General features: G+C 50.9%; 1 long non-coding RNA gene across 6 annotated transcripts in view; it reads right to left on the bottom strand.

Annotated features, from left to right (window-relative positions):
- LOC119513641 overlaps nt 1–20280 on the bottom strand; it is a 196635-nt gene that overhangs the window by 47563 nt on the left and 128792 nt on the right. For all 6 annotated transcript variants that reach the window (XR_005212676.1, XR_005212674.1, XR_005212673.1 and 3 more), the window contains exon 2: nt 16055–16121. This is a non-coding gene — a long non-coding RNA (uncharacterized LOC119513641). The remainder of the gene's footprint in view (nt 1–16054; nt 16122–20280) is intronic.

Raw genomic sequence — 20280 nt, forward strand, 5'->3', positions numbered from 1 at the left:
GCACATGGTGCATGCCAAATAAATGATAACTACCAGGAAGGATTAGGCATGTGTGTATGGGGGCAGAATCTGTTAGCTACCCACCCCAATATCTAGTTTCCCCTTTCTATTTAGTAACAGAACTCTCCCTTTTGACTGGCACATTGCAGCCCAGAATACAAAGATGACATTTTCTAGCCTCCCTTGCAGCTAGATGTGGCCATGTGACTAAGATGTGGCCATTGAGATAGAAGCAGTAGGTTGTGAGAAGTCCAGAGAGGTTGCTCAAAGGGCCCTGGAAGGGGCCCAGTTTTTACCTTTCTGTCTTTACCTCCCTCTGCCTGCAATGAGGACATGATGGCTGGAGCTGCAGCAGCCACCTTAGACCATGAGGGGACCCTGGAAATAGAAGTTGTGCACTAAGATGGTATAACAAGAAGATGGAACCTGGGTCTCTGATGACTGCGAGATACCACCCTGGCCTTGGATGGCCTCCCTCTGGACATCTGCTGTGTGTGAGAGAGATATCCTTCTGTCTTAGTTAAATCATCATTTTAGAATTTTCTAGTAATCCTAACAGATGCACTAAATCACTGAGGAAGGAGGATTCAGAGTCATTCTGGAGCAATGGTGCTCAAAGTGTGGCCTCTGGACCAACAGAGGAAACTTGTTAGAAATGCAAATTCTCAGGCCCCACCCCAGACTTACCGAATCAAAAATTCTGGGTGTGGAGCCCAGCAATTTGTGTTTTAACAAGCTCTCCAGGTGATTCTGATGCACACTCAAGCGTGAGAACCACTGTTCTGGAGAAAGGTTTCTCAATCTCTGTAATACTGATGTTTTGGATCAGGTAATTCTTGGTTGTGGCGGACCATCCTGTGCATTATAGGATGCTTAGCAGCAACCTTGGCCTGTCCCCACCAGATGCCAGTAGTACCAGCCAGGACAACCAACAACATCTCAGCCAAAAATGTCAGGGAGGGGAGGGGAGCCCCCAGTTAAGAACAATTGTTTAGAGTAGTAGTTCTTAATCTTGGTGGCACATTAAAATTACCTGGGAAGTCTGTAAAAATTCCAAAGTCTAGGCCTCACCCAAGCCCGGTAGACCAGAACTTCCGAGGGTGGAAGCAATGCATCAGTAGTTCTTAAAGCCCCCCAGGTGACCCCAACGTGCCATGAACGTTAAGAACCCTGCGGGGGTCAGCAGGCACAGGACAGAGACTGCTTGCTCCCTGCAGGGAGAAGGAAGCAGCATATCCGCATTCTGCACCTGACTATGGAAAGGACCCAAGACGCTCCCAAGCAGAAGCTGTAATGAGAGTGACTGGGGGTAGATGCGGGAATGAATGTCCTTGCTTCCAAGTGGGGTGACTAGATGGGGTGGAATTCCTAGGGGCTGTGTCACCTCATTTCCCATAAGAACAGGGTGCACCCTTCCAGTCTCACAAATGAATAACCAGGCAAAGCCTCAGTTTCCTCCCCTAATAAACACAATGAGCCAGCTCCCACGAGGTGCTATAAACATGAGCTCACCCCACAAAAAGAGCTGTCTTAATAAAGTCAGCGATACGACAGTGGGCCCTATTTAAAGATGGGGAGCCTACATTTTCCTTCCAGTTGGTAAAGCCCCTGGCATTGAAACCAGAATCATCTCCCAAGAATTCACTCTGAGCAAGTAGCGACTTCACGTATATTTAATGGAGCTCTGGAAATGAGCTTGGCCAGGGGTCTGTAACTGAGCAGGGTGGAGGGAGGAAAGAATTAAGAGCAAGACGAACAGGTGGATAGATTGATGGTCTGATTCTTTCAAACCAAAGATTAAATCTTTTGCAAATCCGTGCTCCTGCTGGGACTGCCTTTTTCCTTCCTTATTCTCTGCCCAGCCTGGCCTGATAAACACTGAGCCAGGCTTTTCCCTGTTTCCATTGGCCCAAATCATTAAGTCCAGAGTGTCTTTAAGGAGAGGCAGCGGGAAGACGGAGAAAAGGAGGAGGAAGAGAAAAAGAAAGAGGTGAGGAAAAGAAAGAGGGGGAGTTGGAGGACAAGAACAGAGGTAAGGAAGAGGAGGACAGTGATGAGCAATGGGGAGAAGGAGAACAAGGAGGAGCTTACAGGGCTCTCACAATCTTAGGTAAACCAAGTCACTGCAGCACTGGAACTCAACAGCTTCCCAACCGTTAATCCTGTCCCCTTTGCATTTCTGCACCACCTGGCCACTCAAATGAAAGACAAGGAAATGGGTATTACGAGTATATAAACCTTATGGGAAAAGCCAATTCCCAGTGGGTCATGGAGTCTGCCAGCACGTCCCCTTGCTTTCCCAGGGATTCTGCCTTCTTTTCTTTAGTCCACTTAATGCAACTGACTGGGACAAAGTAGAAGAAACCCAGGTGGTCCGAACGAGGGGTACCAGAGAGGCAAGAAACCCAGGTCCCTTTCCATGTCCCTTTCTGTTCCTCGGAACTTTTACCAGGTTACTGCTTGCAACCAGTTCAACCAAAGAATACAGGATTTTGCTTTTCTGGCATTGGCCATTTCTAATTCTCCTACCTTCCCTTCCCTGCCCTACCAAGTCAAAATCTCTCTCCCACTTGACTAAAATCCCTGGGTTCCCTCCAGCCTGTAAACCTCGTGTGCAAATGTCCTGACTCTTGCAAATGTGTTGAAAAATAAACCTTAAAAAGCTTCCAGATGTTTCTTTCGGACTGTGGTGTTACTCTGCTCCAGCCCCTGGAGGCCAGTGCTTGATGCACAGCATCCTGACTGCCCAGATAAAAGAGGGACAGCCTGGGGGCAAGCAGGAAGATGACCTTTTCCCCAAGACCACACCCCGACCAGTTCCTCCATTAACCATTTCATTGCAAAGGCACAACCTTAGGTTTCCCCTAAATTCTTCTGTCATTTCCCGTTCTCATTCCTCCCACTATATAGGTGAGACACACACCCCTGGAGTTTTTCCCAGGTAATTCAAAAACTCTCAAAAGATTGCACAGGAACAAGTCTGAGACTCCAACATCATAAGCTTTCAGCCCTTGCCTTCTCTAAATGCCCACCTCATCTCTCCTTTAAAAACTTCTTTCACCCACCACCTTTGGGACCTGCAGGAGTAAGACTTATACTCAAGGTGTTAAATCCCCACCTGCAGGGACATCTTAGGAGCCTGGACCAGCCCTAGACAAGGGAGTGGAGTTCATGACTTGTCAAGGCCCCCCAGGGGCTGGTGGCCTCTGATCTACAGGAAGGTAATTGCCAACGGGCAGGCTTGTGCACACACAGCCACACACGCACCCGGGGCCCAGGCTTCTTTGCACAAGGTGACGCCTGCTCCCTTTGATGCTGGCCGGGTGTGCTCCCATTGGGCAAAAACCAGACCTCAATAAAACTCGGCATTATCAAGAGCCGGTGGTTTGCAGATTGCACCAGCCTGTTATCTCTGTGGCCCCGGGTGGGGCCGCTTTGCAGTTCTCACATTGAAAAGCATTAACTTATAGGTGGATCAAAGACCCTTCCGAACCAGCCACCCTGGATCGCTTGAGTATCTCCAGCGATTGTTCCTAAAGATGGACTTTAAAGATAATAGGCACCGCAGCCCCAGACTCCCTTCTGTCCCCATCATGCAATACGTCCCTCAGGGGCCCCCCAACAGCCAATCCCAAGGCCCTCCTCTTCCCCTTCGTCAGATGGCCCATTTAACAACAGCAAATGGGGGGTGGGAGTTGGGGGTCTGGGCCAGAGCCCTGCACTGGGGGAACAATGAGGATCCAGGGGACAGAGACACCTACTGGAGGGGACCACCAGGAACTCGTCTGCCCCTCTACCTGGGTGGGTGAGAGCCACATGCAGGGGGGACACAGCAGGCCCTCTGGGTGGTCTGGATCCGGGTCACCAAGGAGGATTGCACATTGATATGGGAGAGAAAAGAGCATGTACACTTGAAGACAGCTTGGGGCCCCCTGACTGTTCCTCAGTCCCATGGTATATGTCTGTCCTCAGCCAGCTGCAAGCCTGCAGCACCAGCCTCATTTTCCTTCTTTGCATTGATAACACCAAGCTTGGCATCTGGCTCCAAAGAGGCATATGAATGAATGAATGTATGCATGCATCACTGGCAACATAGGCTAGTTATCTTCCAAGTGTGGGAGTGATAGGGCTACCAACAGGAAAACATTCCTGGTGGCATATGTCATTGGATACACCTGAGCTTAATGATTCGCCATCAGCTCAGGGCTCTAATCCTGGATCAGCTTCTTATTAGCTGTAGGATTCTGGAAGTGACCTCAATTCTCCTCAACCTGTCTGGAAAATGGGACTAATGAGTGCCTACTCCATCAAAGAGTTGTGGGGACTGAGTTAAATAGTAAAGACTTAGTAAGTAGTATGCGTCATTATTATATTTCCCTAAAGCACTCTCTATTAAAAAAAAAAAAATGCACATTACCAAGGAAGGAAGGACATTAAGCCACTTCTGCAGTCATTTCCCGGGTATAGACTATGCCTAAGAAGTGTGCAAAAGTCCAGACTCACCCTCTGCTTCTCCATGATTTCTTATTTAATCAGTAAGATTATGGTATCTGGATTAACCCTTACCTGCCCTCCTTCCGTGTTCCCTCAACTGCCCCTAAAACATCTGAGAACTTGTTCCCAGGAGCAGAGAGGAAGCAGTAAAGCCAGAAGATGTGTGCAGGTGACAAAGCCCACCCCATGGAGTCCCCACCACGAATGAGGCAGCTAAGCCATCCCGGGTGAAGAGTTGGCCACACCCTATTCCAAATGGCCGAGAACAATCTGAATGTGAGCTTTGCCATGATTTAACTCTGAAGGCACACTTGTCCTCTGCTCTGTGACTCATCTCTCCCTGTTTCTTTCATCTTTCTAACTTGTATCCTTTCTTCCTCGAGCCCCTGGTTTGCCTGTCTCCGTCACACTCTCATTAGGGACCCCGCAGCCTGAAGAGTCAGGTTCAGCCAACCCAAGGGGAAATGATGCCCCTCAGGGTCCCCTCTTGCCTGCCCAGCCTGGCAGCTGGCTGAGTGTGTGCCAAGGGTGCCAGGGAAGCGGGGCCTCAGCCCCATCCCGTCGCCATGGGGCCCGGCTGTTACCCAAGGCTGCAGCTGGGCTCCCGGAGGCCCTGGGAGGTCAGGCAGCAAGTTCACGGAACAGGCCACCCACATGGCACGTCAGGGCGGCCGGACAGTCCCCGGGGCCGCAGCCGCTCTGGCCCTCGGCCCTGCCTCGGAACTCCACCATATGGCCTCCTGCAGGGAGGGGAGAGGAGGAAAAGAAAGGAAGCCGGTGGAAGAGAGGGCCTCGCCTCCATGTGCATGGCAGGGATCCTTCTTGGGCCTTGGGGAGGAGTGGTGAGAAGTGCCCCCAGCCGGTCGAGATGGGAAAGAGGATGCCCAATAATTGAGACGGGCAACAGCTAACAGCAACTGGCTGGCAGATGAGATGGGGCTCCCTCGCTCCGGCCCCCAGATGTGTTCCCGGGGCTTGAGCCGAACTTCAAAATCCCTGGACTTTGGGCTATTTCACACTCTTCTAATTAAAGACCCACACTGGATTTTCATGCTTGCAGAGAGCTTTAACCAAAAGTGTAGGCAGCAGAGAAAAACAGGAAGAGAACGTCTTCTCTCTTGTCTCTCTTTTTCTCTCTCTTCCCCTCCCCCCAGAAGTTTGGGGGAGAGGCAGCAAACAAGCTCTTGGCAGACTTGGCCTCTGGGTTCCCTGGAGCCCGCCTGTGTTCTGGCCAAGTTTGCTTTTTCTTCTGGCCCTGCAGGCCCCAGGCCCCAGCCCTGTTGGGGGAGGGGGGCTGGGCGAGGCTCTGGGAAAAGCCAGGAAAGAGGCAAAGAACAGATTCTCGGGCACAGCTGCCAAGAAAAGGGCCCGAGTGCCTTGTCTCGGTGGAAGGCAGTCCTTCCCATGCTCCCCAGCGTGCTGGGACTTGCTGGAAACCACAGGCCTGGCTGGGAGAAAGCGGGGTGGACAGAGGAGCCAGAATTCAAAGGGGCAGCCCAAGGATGGGGCCCCGGGGAAGGGAGAGGGGGAGGTTTCAGTGAATCATATAAATTAGAGACAGAAAGGATGTCAGGCCACCTTCATTTCCTTCCTCTCCTAATGGGAATTATCTCATTAGCCCCGAGCTTCCTAGAGGCTAGCTTTAAATGATTCCTGTAATGGGGATTTCAATCTACAACCTCCCCCTCCCCACCCCAATCTGTCTCCCAGCAGAAGTGAAGAAAGGCTCTTAAAGGGACAGCCACAGTGAGGGCAGTTAAATCTCTTTAACCCTGAACACTGTCTCCAAACATTTCACACGATCTAAGTATTGCCTTTCCATTATAGATTCTCACTGGCAGGAACTTATTGTAAGAAAATAGTCATGGAGATTGTGATGGGCTGAATAATGTCCCCCCAAGATGTCCACTACCTAATCCCAGAACCTGTGATGGTTCCTTTATATGACAAAGGGACTTGCAGATGTGACTAAGTTAAGGATGCTGAGATGGGGGGTTATCCTGGGCTATCAGGAGAGCCCTCCACATAGTTGCAGGTGTCCTTATAAGAGGGAAATTTGACACAGAAAGGGAGAAAGCAATTGTGGCCACGGAGGCCAAGACTGGGTGGATGTGGCAACTAGCCAAGGGAAGTGGCAGCCACCAGAAGCTGCAAGAGCCCAGGGACAATTCTCCCCTGGAGTCTCCTGAAGGAACCAGCCACACCGAGAACTGGATTTTAGCCTCTAGGAGTCATTTTGGACATCTGGACTCCAGAAACGTAAGAGAATAAGTCGCATTGTTTTAAGTCACCATGTTTGTGGTCATTTGTTATAATAGCAACAGGAAACTAGCACTGACAAGAATAAAGTTCTAGCTACTATTCTACAGCAAAAGAAAAAAAATTGGAAACATCAAAGAACCATTCAATATAAAGCTGTGTCATTGTCCACAGGGAAATACTAAACAACCATAATAACGTTGAAATATTATTGAATAACAGAGGATTATATAACTGAGTATGGAGCCAAAGTATTTCCCTTGGCTTTAAAAAACTTTTCTAATGGTAAGCATCTTGTAACTATTTCTGTCACTGTATAAATCATACATTTAGATGCAGGATGGTACCAGGGTTAAGGATGGTTTGATCCCTTTTGATGACTAGAGAAGCAGGAACTGGGGGAAAGTCAGTGGCCAGAGATCAGTCACAGGGTCCAGGGCTGGTACTTTTCTGGGCTCTGAAAACTGCCAAGGTTCCTGGCAAAAGGGCTCAGCCTCGCGTCAGGGCTCACGGACCCCAGCACTGTCTGGCCTGCAGACCCTCTGTCCTACAACCAATACCCCAAACCAATGACTTACTCCAGTCTCCTTCCCAGGCAGCCCCATCTCCCCTGCCCCTCACCTCGACTCTGTCTCTCCCACTCTGCTAAAAAGCTTGTTTATTTCTGCCCCCATTCCCTTATGCTCCTCCCCATAGCTGGATGATGTCTTCGTTTCGAGAACAAATTACCAACAGCTGAGTAGTTTAAAATGATGGATGTCTATTCTCTTCTAGCTTCCAAGGCCAGCAGTCCAAAACCAAGGTGTTTCCAGGGCTGGTTCCTTCTGGAGGTTCAGAAGCAGAATTGGCCCCATGCATCTCTCCAAGCTGCTGCAGGCTGCTGGCCATCCTTGGCCTTCCTTGGCTTGTAGACACGTCACTCCAGTCTCAACCTCCATCTCAACACGGCCGCCTTCTCTGTGTCTCCCTACACCCTCTCCTCTTCTTATAAGGGCAATAGTCCCACCCTATCTGCAGAGATCCTATTTCCAAGTAAGGTCGCATTCCGAGGTTCTGGATGGATGTGGTCTTTAGCTCCCCCCTCTCTCTACTTCAGTCCAACTTTCCTCCAAGTCTCAGCAACTCCACAAAGTCTTCTCTGATTCTTCCAGGTTCCAAGGATCAATTCCTTTTTAGAATTTTTTGGTAGTCTGCACCTCACAATTCAGCCATAATGACACCACTTATGATGCATGGTTCATTGTCTAGGACCCACAGACAGAAGCATGTAGAGGTAGATGGAGGCTCCCTAAATGAAAGGACTTCCCACCCATCGGAGTTGCCAGTATTACAGTGGGTGGCCTCAGCAGCGATAAATTCTCCATTGTTAGAAGTATTCCAAGAAGAAAGCGCCTGTCCAGAAAGACTCAGAGGAGATCCTGGGTCACAGTGGGAGGTAGAATTAGGCGGTCCAAGAGAGTTGGGATTTTATGAGAACAAGGAACACGTCCCAAAGATTTAGAACAGTGCTGGGCACTGAAAAGGCACTAAAGAAAGGCTCAGTGCTCTAGCAAGGATGACCCCTTAAATATCTACATTCCTCCTTTCAGTGAACACATGGAAAAATAAATCATGAAAAAGGAAATGTGAAGAACTGGACTATTTGTATACCTGATAAATAAGTATTGACCACCTCCTCGGCAGACGGCATTATGCAATAAACTCCAACACTCCTATGTGCCTCTCTCTTCTTTGATGGAAAGCAGGTGACAAACCAGGGAGACCCCTAAAGCAGTGCCCCAATGGTTATGCTGATTGCGAAGCGGACTTAGTGCCACTGGATTCCCATGTGGGCAAGTGGAGGGTCCCAGGGGGCTCTGCTCAAATGTTTTCTTATTTGATAATTCTTATTTGATAAATAAAGGTAATTTAAAAAAAAAAGGAAAAAAAAAAAGGAAAAACTAAGAGAAAGGGCCTTGGGATCTATTTTTGATCCTGCCCAGGCAATTAAGAAAGGAAGAGAAGGCAGATGAACCTGTTCCCTGCAGCAGCCATGGCCAGGCTGCCTGTCAATACTGGAGCCAGACAAAGCACCCCTCCGGCTGGTGAGTTATCAGCTGTGGAAGGCAAAGGGGCACCTAAGGCCCAGGAGGGTCTGCATGGAGCCACCCTCCCAGGGCAGCACAGAACTCATGCTCTGCTTTGCCACTAATTGCCATTAGCACCCGGGTGCCTCAACCGATTTGGGTGGCCCCTAACCACTCAACCACTACCCCGTGATGTCAGCCAGGCCCCACACAAACCCTGACCAGTGAGCAGTCAGGAGTTTTTATTATTCCCACTTCACAGATGGGGAAACTCTCTGTGTTTCAATGACTTGCTCACGGCCATCCGGGTGGTTCGTACATGCCCCAAGCCCTAGCCCAGGGCTCCGTCTGTGAGAACCTGCAGAGAAACTGCGCCCCTGCTCTGCCTGGGCTGCCAGCAAGCACTCCGGGGCTTTGCAGACGTAGCAACCAAAACAGGACATTGCTTTCCTCCAGGCCTGGGGCTTCCTTTTGGTAATGGGGGGTACCTGACTTGCTAAATCTCCCACCTCTTCCTGTTCTGCTTGACAGACATTTTGGAAGTGGAGGGGTGGTGGCCGTGGTGGGGGTGGGCCTGGCCTGTACCTGGGCTGGGCCTCCCCCGAGCGAGGTGAAGGACACCCTCTGAGATCCTGGAGGAGAAGCTGCCACTCTGCCTTTCAGCCATGGAAAGAGGAAGAGTAGAAAGCAGAGCTGGTTTGGACTCCGGGCTCCACTCACCAGCCACAGCTTCCCAACCTGCCCTGCAGAGGTTTCAGGAGCTGGGCACTCTCCGTCCGCCAGGCAGCCTCAGGAAATGTTTGGGTGACTTCAGAGCAGAAAGAGGCAAGAGGGGCACTACCCTCCTCCGGGGGCCGAGGCCAAAGGGGCCTGTGTTCACAACCCTCTGGTCAGATGCCTCCACGGGAGGTGGTTCTTTTTTGGTGGGGGTCCCAGGCCCGACATAGCCCACACTACCCAAGACAATCACGGCATATCCAACTGAGCCCCAGGAGCCAGCCTCTGGTGGTGGCACCTGCAGGGCGGGGCAGGGCAGGGCCAGCTACATCTGCAGCCCACTCCTCCTCAGTGCCCGGGTTCAAAGCAGGTCCTTTGACCTCGTCTCCCAGCAAGGGGGAAAAAAAAATGTGGCCATGGCTTGTGCTCACCAAACTGTTCCTTATGTGCCCTCCCCCATCCCTTCTGGAAGGTGCATCCCTGAGGGATAACTGAGAGGTGTATGGGCTCTCTGCATCTGGGGGCAGGTGGAGAGGAGTGACAAGAAGGCGAGTGGACCGTGTGCGCTGTGGAAAGCCAGGCCACCCCCAGCGGTCTGGGCCAACGTTCCCATCATTCTCTCCTGGCAGCGTTAATAACTAACCACGTCTGAGACAGGTGCCGGCGGCCTGGCCCTGAGAGCTCTTGCTGAGGACTGGAAGTAAGTCATTTCTCTTTTACAGGCTGCTGGCAGCTGAGTCACCCAGGGGCCAACCCTTCCACACAGGCTCTCACACCTTGGCCAACTCAATTGCACGTCGGTACTTTAGCTCGACCTGTTTCCCAGGTCCCCAGGGCCCTATGGAGTGGACCCTCATATCCCGGGCCGGTTGCCTTCCCCGGGACTCGACCTCTGCCCTCGCCCCCTCCTCGGCCCCCTCCCTTGATTCAGACAGTGGACTCAGTCTCAGGACAAGTCTGGAGAGGTATCTGAGGAAGAGACGGCCTAGCAGGTGGACGCCCCTGCCCAGGGCTAGATGAGAGCCACATCACCTTCGGCCTTTCCCCTCAACATTGCTCTCATGCCCCTCCACCCCCATATGGTAACAAAGACAACAGGCTATGGAAAGTTCTGGATCTGATGGGCCCAAGGTCAAAACTGGAATGCAATAAGTCAGCTTCCTCACTCTTGGGAAGAATGAAGCTGATGGGTAAACTGAGCCCCATGACAGCTCGTGTGCTGCTTCTCTTCACGTGGCAGGTGGGAGGCAGGGCTGGCCGTGACAGCCAAAGCCCCTGGAGTCAATCCCTCCAGACCAATCTCCTGGGGAGCTGCCAAAGGAACATCATCCGAGCAGAGACGCCCACATACTGCTATGGCTAACCCTTCTTTCCCCACTCTCATGATCCTGCTCACATTTTTTTTAAATTAAAGAGAGTAAAACAAACATGAAGATATAAAAAATTAAAAACAGGGGATAAAAAAAACCTAACTGAAATAGTTTGGGGATTTACTTTTTCTTTTTTTTAATCCCCAGAAAGTCCCTCTCACTACCTGGTTTCTAAAACAGACTATAAACACAGATGACATCAGGTGGGACAGCAGGAGCGTCTCACTGCCAGGGGCTGCAGGCAGGTGCGAGACTGACAGGTTGAGAAGGGATGACACGGTTTCTTTCCTTAGAAGATGACAACAAAAGGAGGTGAAATGAGCAGAGGCTGAGCCCCGGTTGTGTGGGGAAACCTGACACGCAGCCAGCCGTTGTTGGCCTTTTGGGTGAACTCGGGCTCGTCTGGATGCGCTGACACGGGGCTCCCCTCTCCAGCGAGCTTTCTTTTTCTCCCCCTCATCTCTCAGGTATCACGGACAACACAACCCCCAGGGCTCGGAAAGCTGAGGTTGCAGCTGTGTCATCTCCGTGGAGCCCCCCGGACTTTCCAAACTGAATTTTGAAATCTGTCTGCGGAGGCAATGGCTTTGGCTCAACACTTGCAAAGTGCAAGGGGCTTTCCCCGTTACACACGTCTCGCACATCCCATCTAAGGAGGCGGCCAGCCGAGCGACGTCGATAGCACCCAGGGTCCAGGAGCCAGGAGGGCGGCCCCTCTACCCCCGGAGCTGGTTCAAGGGACCGAGTGAGTCATTCGGCCTGGCCGGTGAGCGGGAGGCCGGGGGCAGAGCCTGCTGCAGGGACACGAACCCCGGTGACTCACTTTTGGACTCACAGGGGATGTTCCGTCTGCGAGTCCTCTGGACTCTTCTCTTCCTGTGGTGAGGTCATGCCCATTCTCCGAGCCGGGACCTGCTGCTCTCCCCCAGAGCCCCAGCTTCTGGCTCTCGACTATGGTGACGGCAGAGGTCACCACTCGCGCCCCAGCGCCTCCCCCTTCCTTACCCACCGCACGCGCACACACAGGAGGGATGCAACTGAGGAAACAGCGTGTCCTCCCTGGGCCTCCGATTTTTCACCTGCAAAAATCATCCCTCCCTCCCTCCCAGGGGTGCAAATTTCCCTGGCAAAACAGGATATGACTCCCGGGGATGAGCCTGGACCTAGCATCATGGGATTGAGAAAATCTTGACTAAATGGGGGAAGCAAAATGAAACAAAATAAAGTTTCAGTGGCTGAGTGATTCCAAACGGAGTCGAGCGGTTACTCTGCAGGGCATCCTTATGTAGTATATAGATATCCCTTTTTAAGTGTTAGTTTATAGGAATAGCTAGAAGTGAATACCTGCAACTATCAAACTGCAATGATTGTATAACTATGTAGCTTACATGGGGTGACAAAGTGATTGTGAAAACCTTGTGGATCACACTCCCTTTTATCTAGTATATGGATGGATGAGTAGAAAAATGGGGACAAAAACTAAATGAAAAATAGGGTGGGATGGGGGGATGATTTGGGTGCTCTTTTTTACTTTTATTTTTTACTCTTATTTTTATTCTTTCTGGTGTAAGGAAAATGTTAAAAAATAGATTGGGATGATGAATACACAACTATATGATGGTACTGTGAAGAGTTGAGTACACCATGGATGACTGTATGGTAGGTGAATACATCTCAATAAAGCTGAATTAAAAAAAAATCATCTCTCCTCCTGACTATCTCACCCAGGAGCCTTGGGGGCTGTAAGCTGATGCATGTGGACATTCTGTGAAGGAAAATATATCAAATAAATGCAAATCAACAAAATCAGAGTGTGACGGTTTAGGAGCACTGCTCCCAGATCCAGTCTTTGTGCTAACAGGAGTGTCCTCCGTGCTCCATCTCTCTGGGCAACTGGCCCACCTGGAAGTCAAAGGGCGCAAGTTGCTGGGTAGAAAGTGTCCTCGACATGGCCTACACTTAGTCATGGGGTGGAGCCATTCAGAAATACCCTCAACCTTGGGAGAGAAGTGCAGGTAAAGTCCCCACTTCTCCCACTGCCTTTTGCTTTCTCCGAGCACTTTCAACAGCACGTGTCCACATTACTAAGGCCTCATCAGGCAGAAGGGGACCACGGCCACGGCCCTCTCGCTCACCCAGCTTTCCCACCATCTGCAAGAGTGACAGAGAAGTCTCCTGAAGAAGGGTATGGCCGTGCCCTAATGGGCTCCATTTCCAGTGCACTGGCAGCTCCCACCACCCTGGAGCTCTTGCCCCTCCAATGCCCCGGGGACGCTCCTGCCTTCCGCCCTGGCGCAGCTGCACCCTCTGCCCCTAAGATGTTCCCACGCTCCCTGCCTCCCTCCCTCCTTCAAGTCCATGCTCAAATGTCACCTTCTCAATGAGGTGACACTGCAGCCTGCCCTTTACTCCCCGCCAGGCACACCTGCACTTCCTTTCCTGCCTCTACTTTTATTTTTGTTGAAACAATAAGAGCAACCTCTTGCATGCTAGGTAATTTACTACTTCACTGTTTGTCCTGTTCGTCCTCTGTCTCCCCCTACTAGGAGTCAGCTCCGTGAGGTCAGGGCCAGAGCTGTTTTGTTCATGCCATATCCCAGATCCCACCCGCCACTAGAGCAGGCCCTGACACACAGTAGGCACTCAATAAATGCCTCTGGGATGGATGAATGAACGAGGAATTGCTGCCGATCAGAAGGGAGGAAGGGGCCGTGGCTCTTGCCGAGCGGACTGGCCTTCAGGCTGGGGTCACCCGGGGGAGGGGGAAAGGGGGCCGGCTAAGGTGAGGGTGTTGTTTGCTGTTCTCCCGCAGGCAGTGCCCACGGTTTACCTGGAAATCCCCCTGGAGTCACTCATTAACGCCCCCACCCCCTACACAACCCGCCAGTCGCCCAAATCCAGACATTAGCTAAAGAATAACTCAAACAACTGATTCTCCTTTCCAACCCATCCTTCACCATCGTCTGAACCCCTAGTCTATTTGGAACCCAAGAACGAGCAGTGAAAAGGAGATGAGGTGAAAGAAACACCCAAGTTACAGAACCCCTGTCCATCCTGTGCTCTCGGGGTGCCAGCTGGGGAGCAGAGCCAAGACAGCAAGTGAAGTTCACACAGGGCCTTTGACAGGACACACTATGGACCCGGGCAGCTGAAAAGAGGAAAAGCGGTGAGATGATGCACCAGGCAAAGGAGTGGCCAGTCCCCTAGGGTCTCAATGGCGGTGGGCTTTTAGAAGGCGAGGCACACGGATGGTGACACGAGCAGAGGCAGAGGGCCGAAACACCCCAGTCTCGGGGTAGGACATGGAGCAGGTCCGCTTGGCTGCAGGGATCTGAATGTTAGTGGGAAGTGATGGGAAATAAGTCCGAATGCCCAAGAAGACGGAGTGGCTGGGATAATAGAGAACCGTGATGTTTTTCTTAAATCAAGAAGTGACGTGATGAACACTGGGTTTATGAAAGCAGCTTAGGGAAGATGCAAACAGGATTACTTTGGGGAGAAAGGACTGCAAGTCCAGAGGATGGGGCCCCTGAGGGTACCCCAGCTTGTGCTGTGAAAGCCAAGACCAGATGGAAGGCTGGGAGAACGGAGGAGAGGGATCAAACCTGAGACCGCTGAGTGCAATCATCAGCACTTCGTACCCTGTTAGATGGAGGCATCAAACCATCGGCCACCTTCCTTCTAACTGACCAGAAATAAGAGAAATGAGGACACTAGAGGGCATCTATTATGACCTAGACTTTTCTTCACATTCCTTCATTCAGCTCTTGACCTTCCCGAGGAGAGGGCACACATATCACCATCTCACAGATGAGGAAGCCGAGGCCAAATGTGTGCCCGACGCCATGTCCAGAGCTAGTCAGGTGAAACAATCACCAGCATTTATGGCACATTTAAGATGCCCAGGTGCTCGGTAACTTAAGCCTGCGCTCTCTCGTTCCACCCCACACACAGGGTGGGGGCCCTCTCTATTCCTGCACTTTTAGAGACTTGGAAACCAAAGTCCAGAGAAGTGAAGGTCACCAGCCCATGGTCCCAAAGCAAGGAAAGAAGTGGGATTTGAACCCAGCCTGCCAGGTTCCCGAGTCCACACTTTTCACCACTCTGCTAGGCCAGTGGCAGCAAATCTGTAACATCACCTTTCCAGTCCATAACACTGCTTTGCATCCACGGCACTCCTCCTGCCAGGCTGCATAGGACAAAAAGGGACAACCTGTTGCCTCCAATCAAACATGTTCCAGCCCCGGGCTCCAGCCATGTGGGCATTGCTGCTAAAAAGTACTAGGACTCAGACTCAAGCTATAACTGCCATGGCTGGGGCCGGTGCAGTCCAGACGTCTATTGGCAAACCAGCCCCTGCAGTCAGGGAGCGACCCTTGCCCCACACCCTGCTTTATTGGGACCAGACTTCAATCAGCAACATTTGGGAAAGCCCAGAGATCCCATTTAATCCCACAGCCCGTCTCTGCGTTCCCGAGGGCTGGCAGGTGCAGTCTGTCCGTTCCTCTATCTCCTGGACCTGCCGGCTTTGAAGTCCCCTGCGATGGCTGTCCCTGCAGACTGGAAGAACGGCGTGTGCTGAGACCGACTGCGTGGGAAGAGCAGGCAGCAGGAGAAGGCGCAGGGGCCCTGGGCAGCTGCAACAGCTCCCTGTCTCTCTAAACAGCACCAGAACGCAGTGGTCAAGGGTGCAGGACCTGGCTTGGGGTCCTGGCTCCCCCACAACTGTGCCTCGGTTTCCTCATCTACAGGATGGGTATAACAGGACCTACCTTCTAGGGTGGATAGAGATGCAAATGAGCTCATCCCAGTTGATTGTACACCATGGATGATTGCATGGTATGTGAATATATTTCAATAAAACTGAATTTAATTTTAAAAGAACAATGAGTTCATCCGAGGAAAGCCACGAGAACCCAGCCTGGCCTGAACTCACCACTGAGCCGGTGGTACTTACTGCCTGGTGACCCCAGGCCTTCTCTGATGGCTCAGGGCAAAGCTGCTGCCCATCCTGCTCTGGACCGGCCCTTGCAGGCAGGCACGGCAGGCAGCTCAGGGCAAGAGGGCTGTGTCATACAGAGAGCAAAACCGCAAAGCAAGGAGAGCCGCAGGGGTGCTGGCTGTGCATGATTACCACGAGCAACTCACCTTTATTCCTTTCCTTCTTTCTTGGTTCGAACCCCCACCTAGGTCAACCAGAAGCCTCTGATACCACCTGGAAAAAACAAGGGGAGAGTTACACCAGGAATCAGGCTAATGAACCTCATCTTCAGGCTTCACAGATAGACCTTCAGACCCCTGAGTCCCAGGCAGCCTCCCAAGGACACAGAAGTTTAACAGTTCTTTATTCTTTAATATAGAACAAAATACATTAATTCAGAATTAAGGGAGAAAGCCATCTCCTGTGTCCCCTTGACCCCGGCTAACTGAAGAGTATTGTCAAAGAAATCTGGTTTATAATCACAATAAATTAGGCCTAGAATAAACTAAGCTGGAAACGTATACGTCATTTGATAGTACTTTTTAAAGTTATAACAAAACTCAAAGTCATAACGGGCTTTTACTACAAAATACCCTGTTATCAACGTCCTTTGTTCTGTTTCTATTAGGCCTTTTACTCAAAAAACCTCCTGACACTATTTCTGAATTTTTATACTTTCTGGCCATCAGGTACATCTGAATTCAAAATGCAGAAGGAACCTCTAGCTGTATGCCCAGCCTCCATTAATCACTCAATAAATATTAGTTAAATTATTATTAATTTTGCATTCCCATGTGGCTTTCAGGAGAGCAAGGCTGTTTTCATACCATCCATATAATTACTGAGCCAATGAATACGGATCTCGGCGTATTTGTTGTTGTTGCTAAAATAGATATTTAAGCTTTAAATCTGAGCCCTGTTCAACCTAATTCAGACACCAGGAAGAGTAGTATTTCAAAAGGTGTTTAAAGATAATAGCCCCATTCTAAAAAAACCACACTAGACCCTTAGGTTGGCGAATGAAAACAGAGAGAAGACAAAGGGGAAAAAAATACCATCAGATTTGAAACAGAAAACTTGTAACCTTCACTCAGAAGAGAAAGGATTGTCTGGGTGGTGTTTTGTTCTCTTGCTGGGCACCCAGATGCATCCCAGGGTCTGGATGGCTCCGGTGGCTTCTGGAGTTTTTGAGGACAGGGTCAAGCTGGTACTCCCCTGCCGACCCACCACCCACCCACCCACCCCCAGATCAAGGACCTGCTTGCACCCCAGCACCCGATCCCCAAGGCCCGTGACGATGGGAGTCTGCAGGCCAGGCTCCCCACCCACCCTCACCCCCCACCAGCCTATCCCAGGATCAAGCTTGCATGCAGTTTAGGGCTTCTGAAAAGGTTAAAATTAACCATAATTAAGTGCATAATATTGGGATCCTTACTGGCAGACCGGCAAATGCTAGAAAACTCATCATAAGGGAGCGAGCTTGCTCTTCAATATGGAACAGTTAACAATCATGAAATAGCAGGCAACGCTTAAAAAGAATACCACAGCTTTATGTCCACGGACCTGAACTGGTCACGAGCTAGAAGACAATCTTTGTGCGTAATATAAGAGGTTTTTTCTTAAACAACAAAATGTATCACTATGAGTTGTACAATTGTAAATAAGTAAAAATACTTTGAAAGGAAAGAAAAAATAGCAGGGAAAGAACAAAAAAAGTTTAAGAACCACTAAAGTGATAGAAAATAAGTCTACCATTTGGCCTGGCACATTCTTTTATAATGTTGCTCTTTGAAAATCATCATTTACAATGAAATTTATTGTCAATATTAAGAAGTGGGAAGGAGTCTGTAAGCAGAACGGCGGGAGACCAGGCTCCCTTGGGCCCGGGCATCCAGAAAGGATTTGGTTCCCAGCCTTGGCTGCTCACAGGATCACTGGGCAAGTATAAAAGCTCAGCTGGGTCCTACCCCCAGAGGTTCTGGTTTGTGTAGGGTGAGGCCTGGGCACGGAGGTTTCGTTGAAGCTCCCCAGCTAAATCTAACATGCCACAAAGTTTGAGGATCATCTGGGGCCCTTGTTAAAATTCAGATACAGCAGGTCTGGGGCAGAGCCTGAGCTTCTGCATTTCAACAAGCTCCCCAGTGAACCCAACGCTGGTGGCTCACAGACCACACTCCAAGTGGCAAGGACTCAGAGAACACCCCTCCACCCCCACCCACCCAGGCATCCTCCTTTGCCCCCAAAGAACCTCAGGCAAACTCACCCCACCCCTTTCTCCAGCCACTGCTTCCCCGGGAGGCCCCAGGAGACATGCCCAGTTGACTTCTAGAGTGCCAGATGGGTGAGAAAGATATTACTCATATCCCAGGGGACGGCTGCACCGCCCCACTTCCCGTAAGCCAGTTCTAGGCAATCTGACTTCCAGCCTGAAATATACCTCTGAGGATCACTGCATCAACAGTACAGTTTCTTGCTGTTGGTTCCTTAAAATGACCGGGGAGCTCCTTCCCCTTTCTTTTCACGGCGGTGCCAGGCAGCCAAGACACGGGGCCTGCCAGGGAGTCCAGTCAGGACATGGCCCCGGCCGCTGCCCACAGCCAGCTGGCCTCGGTGTCTGCCAGCGTGGAGGCCCGCCGCGGCTGCACACCTCTCACCCCGTACCATGCCCTCGCTGCCCTCCCTGGGGACGGACGGAGGGGCAGCCAGTGGGTGGCACACCCTTGGAAGCAGGCCAACAGCAGCACACCACGCCCGTCACCAAACCTCCTCAGAGGGAGGCCGGAGACTGCCCCCAGAGGTCCCTCCCTGCCACCCCCACCCCCAGCATGGCCGTCCTCCCTGACAGCCCAGGGGATGCCTCGGGCCACACACCACCTAGTGATCCTTGGGCCAACCACCGGCAGCAGACACCTCCAGCCAGGACGATCAGCCTGCCTTGTGGGCGCCTCTGACACCAAAATCCCCGTGCACACAGCCACGAAAAGACATTGGTCGGACCAGGCCAGTCCCACATCACCCTTCTCCTGGAGGTGGACTCGTGCCCCGTGAAAAATGCTGATAGAGAAAGTGACCCACTAAAGGGGAAGAGGCAGGTGGGGAAGGAGGGATAACCAGGCTGGGACATGGATTTCAACCCTTTATAGGCTGCAGCCCCCTCTTCGGCCGATTAAAGGGCACAGAACAGGAGGGGCATTGGGGGAATTCTTGGACCTTCTATTTGGGCTAAAATCAGAGGAGAACGACTCCTACAACACAGGAGATGATTCCACGAGGTGTTGGAGGCGCAGCAGCTAGGGCCCACATGTTTTTAGGGACCCAAGGAAATGTTCTAATTTTAATTTCTCTTAAAAGCAGAAAGGAAAAATATGCCTATAATACTAATGCCTGTATAACAATGGATCCACCTGATATTATATTCATCCTTATACCAAAGGCAGTCATGGATTATAATTTTTAATATTTTTTTATAGAGGAAGGGGCCCAGGAAGCCAAAAGGCCTTAGGGCCATAAACCCCATAATTTGGCTCTGAAGCTACCCACTTCTTTCCAATCTCGAAAGCTGCTAGGCTTTAGTGAGACCCCTTGCTGAACGACCCTGCCGCTCTTTCTGGAAAACTCCCTGCCCCAGCCAGGAGACCCTCTCCCAACTAGCCCCAGCTCTGTTGCAAGTTTTTCCGTTCCATTCCAGGCGAGTTCATCCAAGGCCCCGAAACCCTGGGCCTGTTTCTGACCAGGCAGAAGTTCCAGCAGCCACCTCTCCCGCTTGTTTGTTAAGAAACCAGTCTGCAGGACTGAAAAGCAACTCCAAAGTCCAAACCCTCACGTCCAGCCCCCTGCAGTGGGGAGGGTGAGTGCACATCACACCCGGGCCTATAAAAGTTAATTATACAATCTGATCTGGCAAATTAGTGCTGCAGAACTGTCCAATTCTCACAATGAATTTGAGGGTTGGATCGGCAGGCAAAATGAACCTGGATCTTTATTGGGATTTGCCTCCAGGTCAGGATTAAGGTTTATTTATCTTTTTCATTTTCCTGCTGAGGGAGGATGGAAAGGCCTTCTCTCCTCCCTGCCCCTCCCCACCCCGTCCCGGCTTGGCTTTCAGACAAGCACGCTGTCCGGTGATCTTTCCCACGCACTACCTAACTCCAGCTAAAATCAAATCAAGACCAACTGGTATACGTATACATGCAGACAATTTGTCATAAGGAAGAAAAGTTGGGGCATCGCAAATCAAGGGATTCATTAGTTGGCACGAACTCAATACAAGGTAAACAAAAGGACTGGCATTCCCAGATGGTAATTTACCTTCTAATTATTCTGGCCCAACTCTGAAATGTTTGCTTGGAGAACACTTCTCTAAATATACTTTCCTTCTCGCTCTCCCTCCCTC

The sequence above is a fragment of the Choloepus didactylus genome, chromosome 18 (assembly GCF_015220235.1).
Source record: "Choloepus didactylus isolate mChoDid1 chromosome 18, mChoDid1.pri, whole genome shotgun sequence".
Taxonomy (NCBI): Eukaryota; Metazoa; Chordata; class Mammalia; order Pilosa; family Megalonychidae; genus Choloepus; species Choloepus didactylus.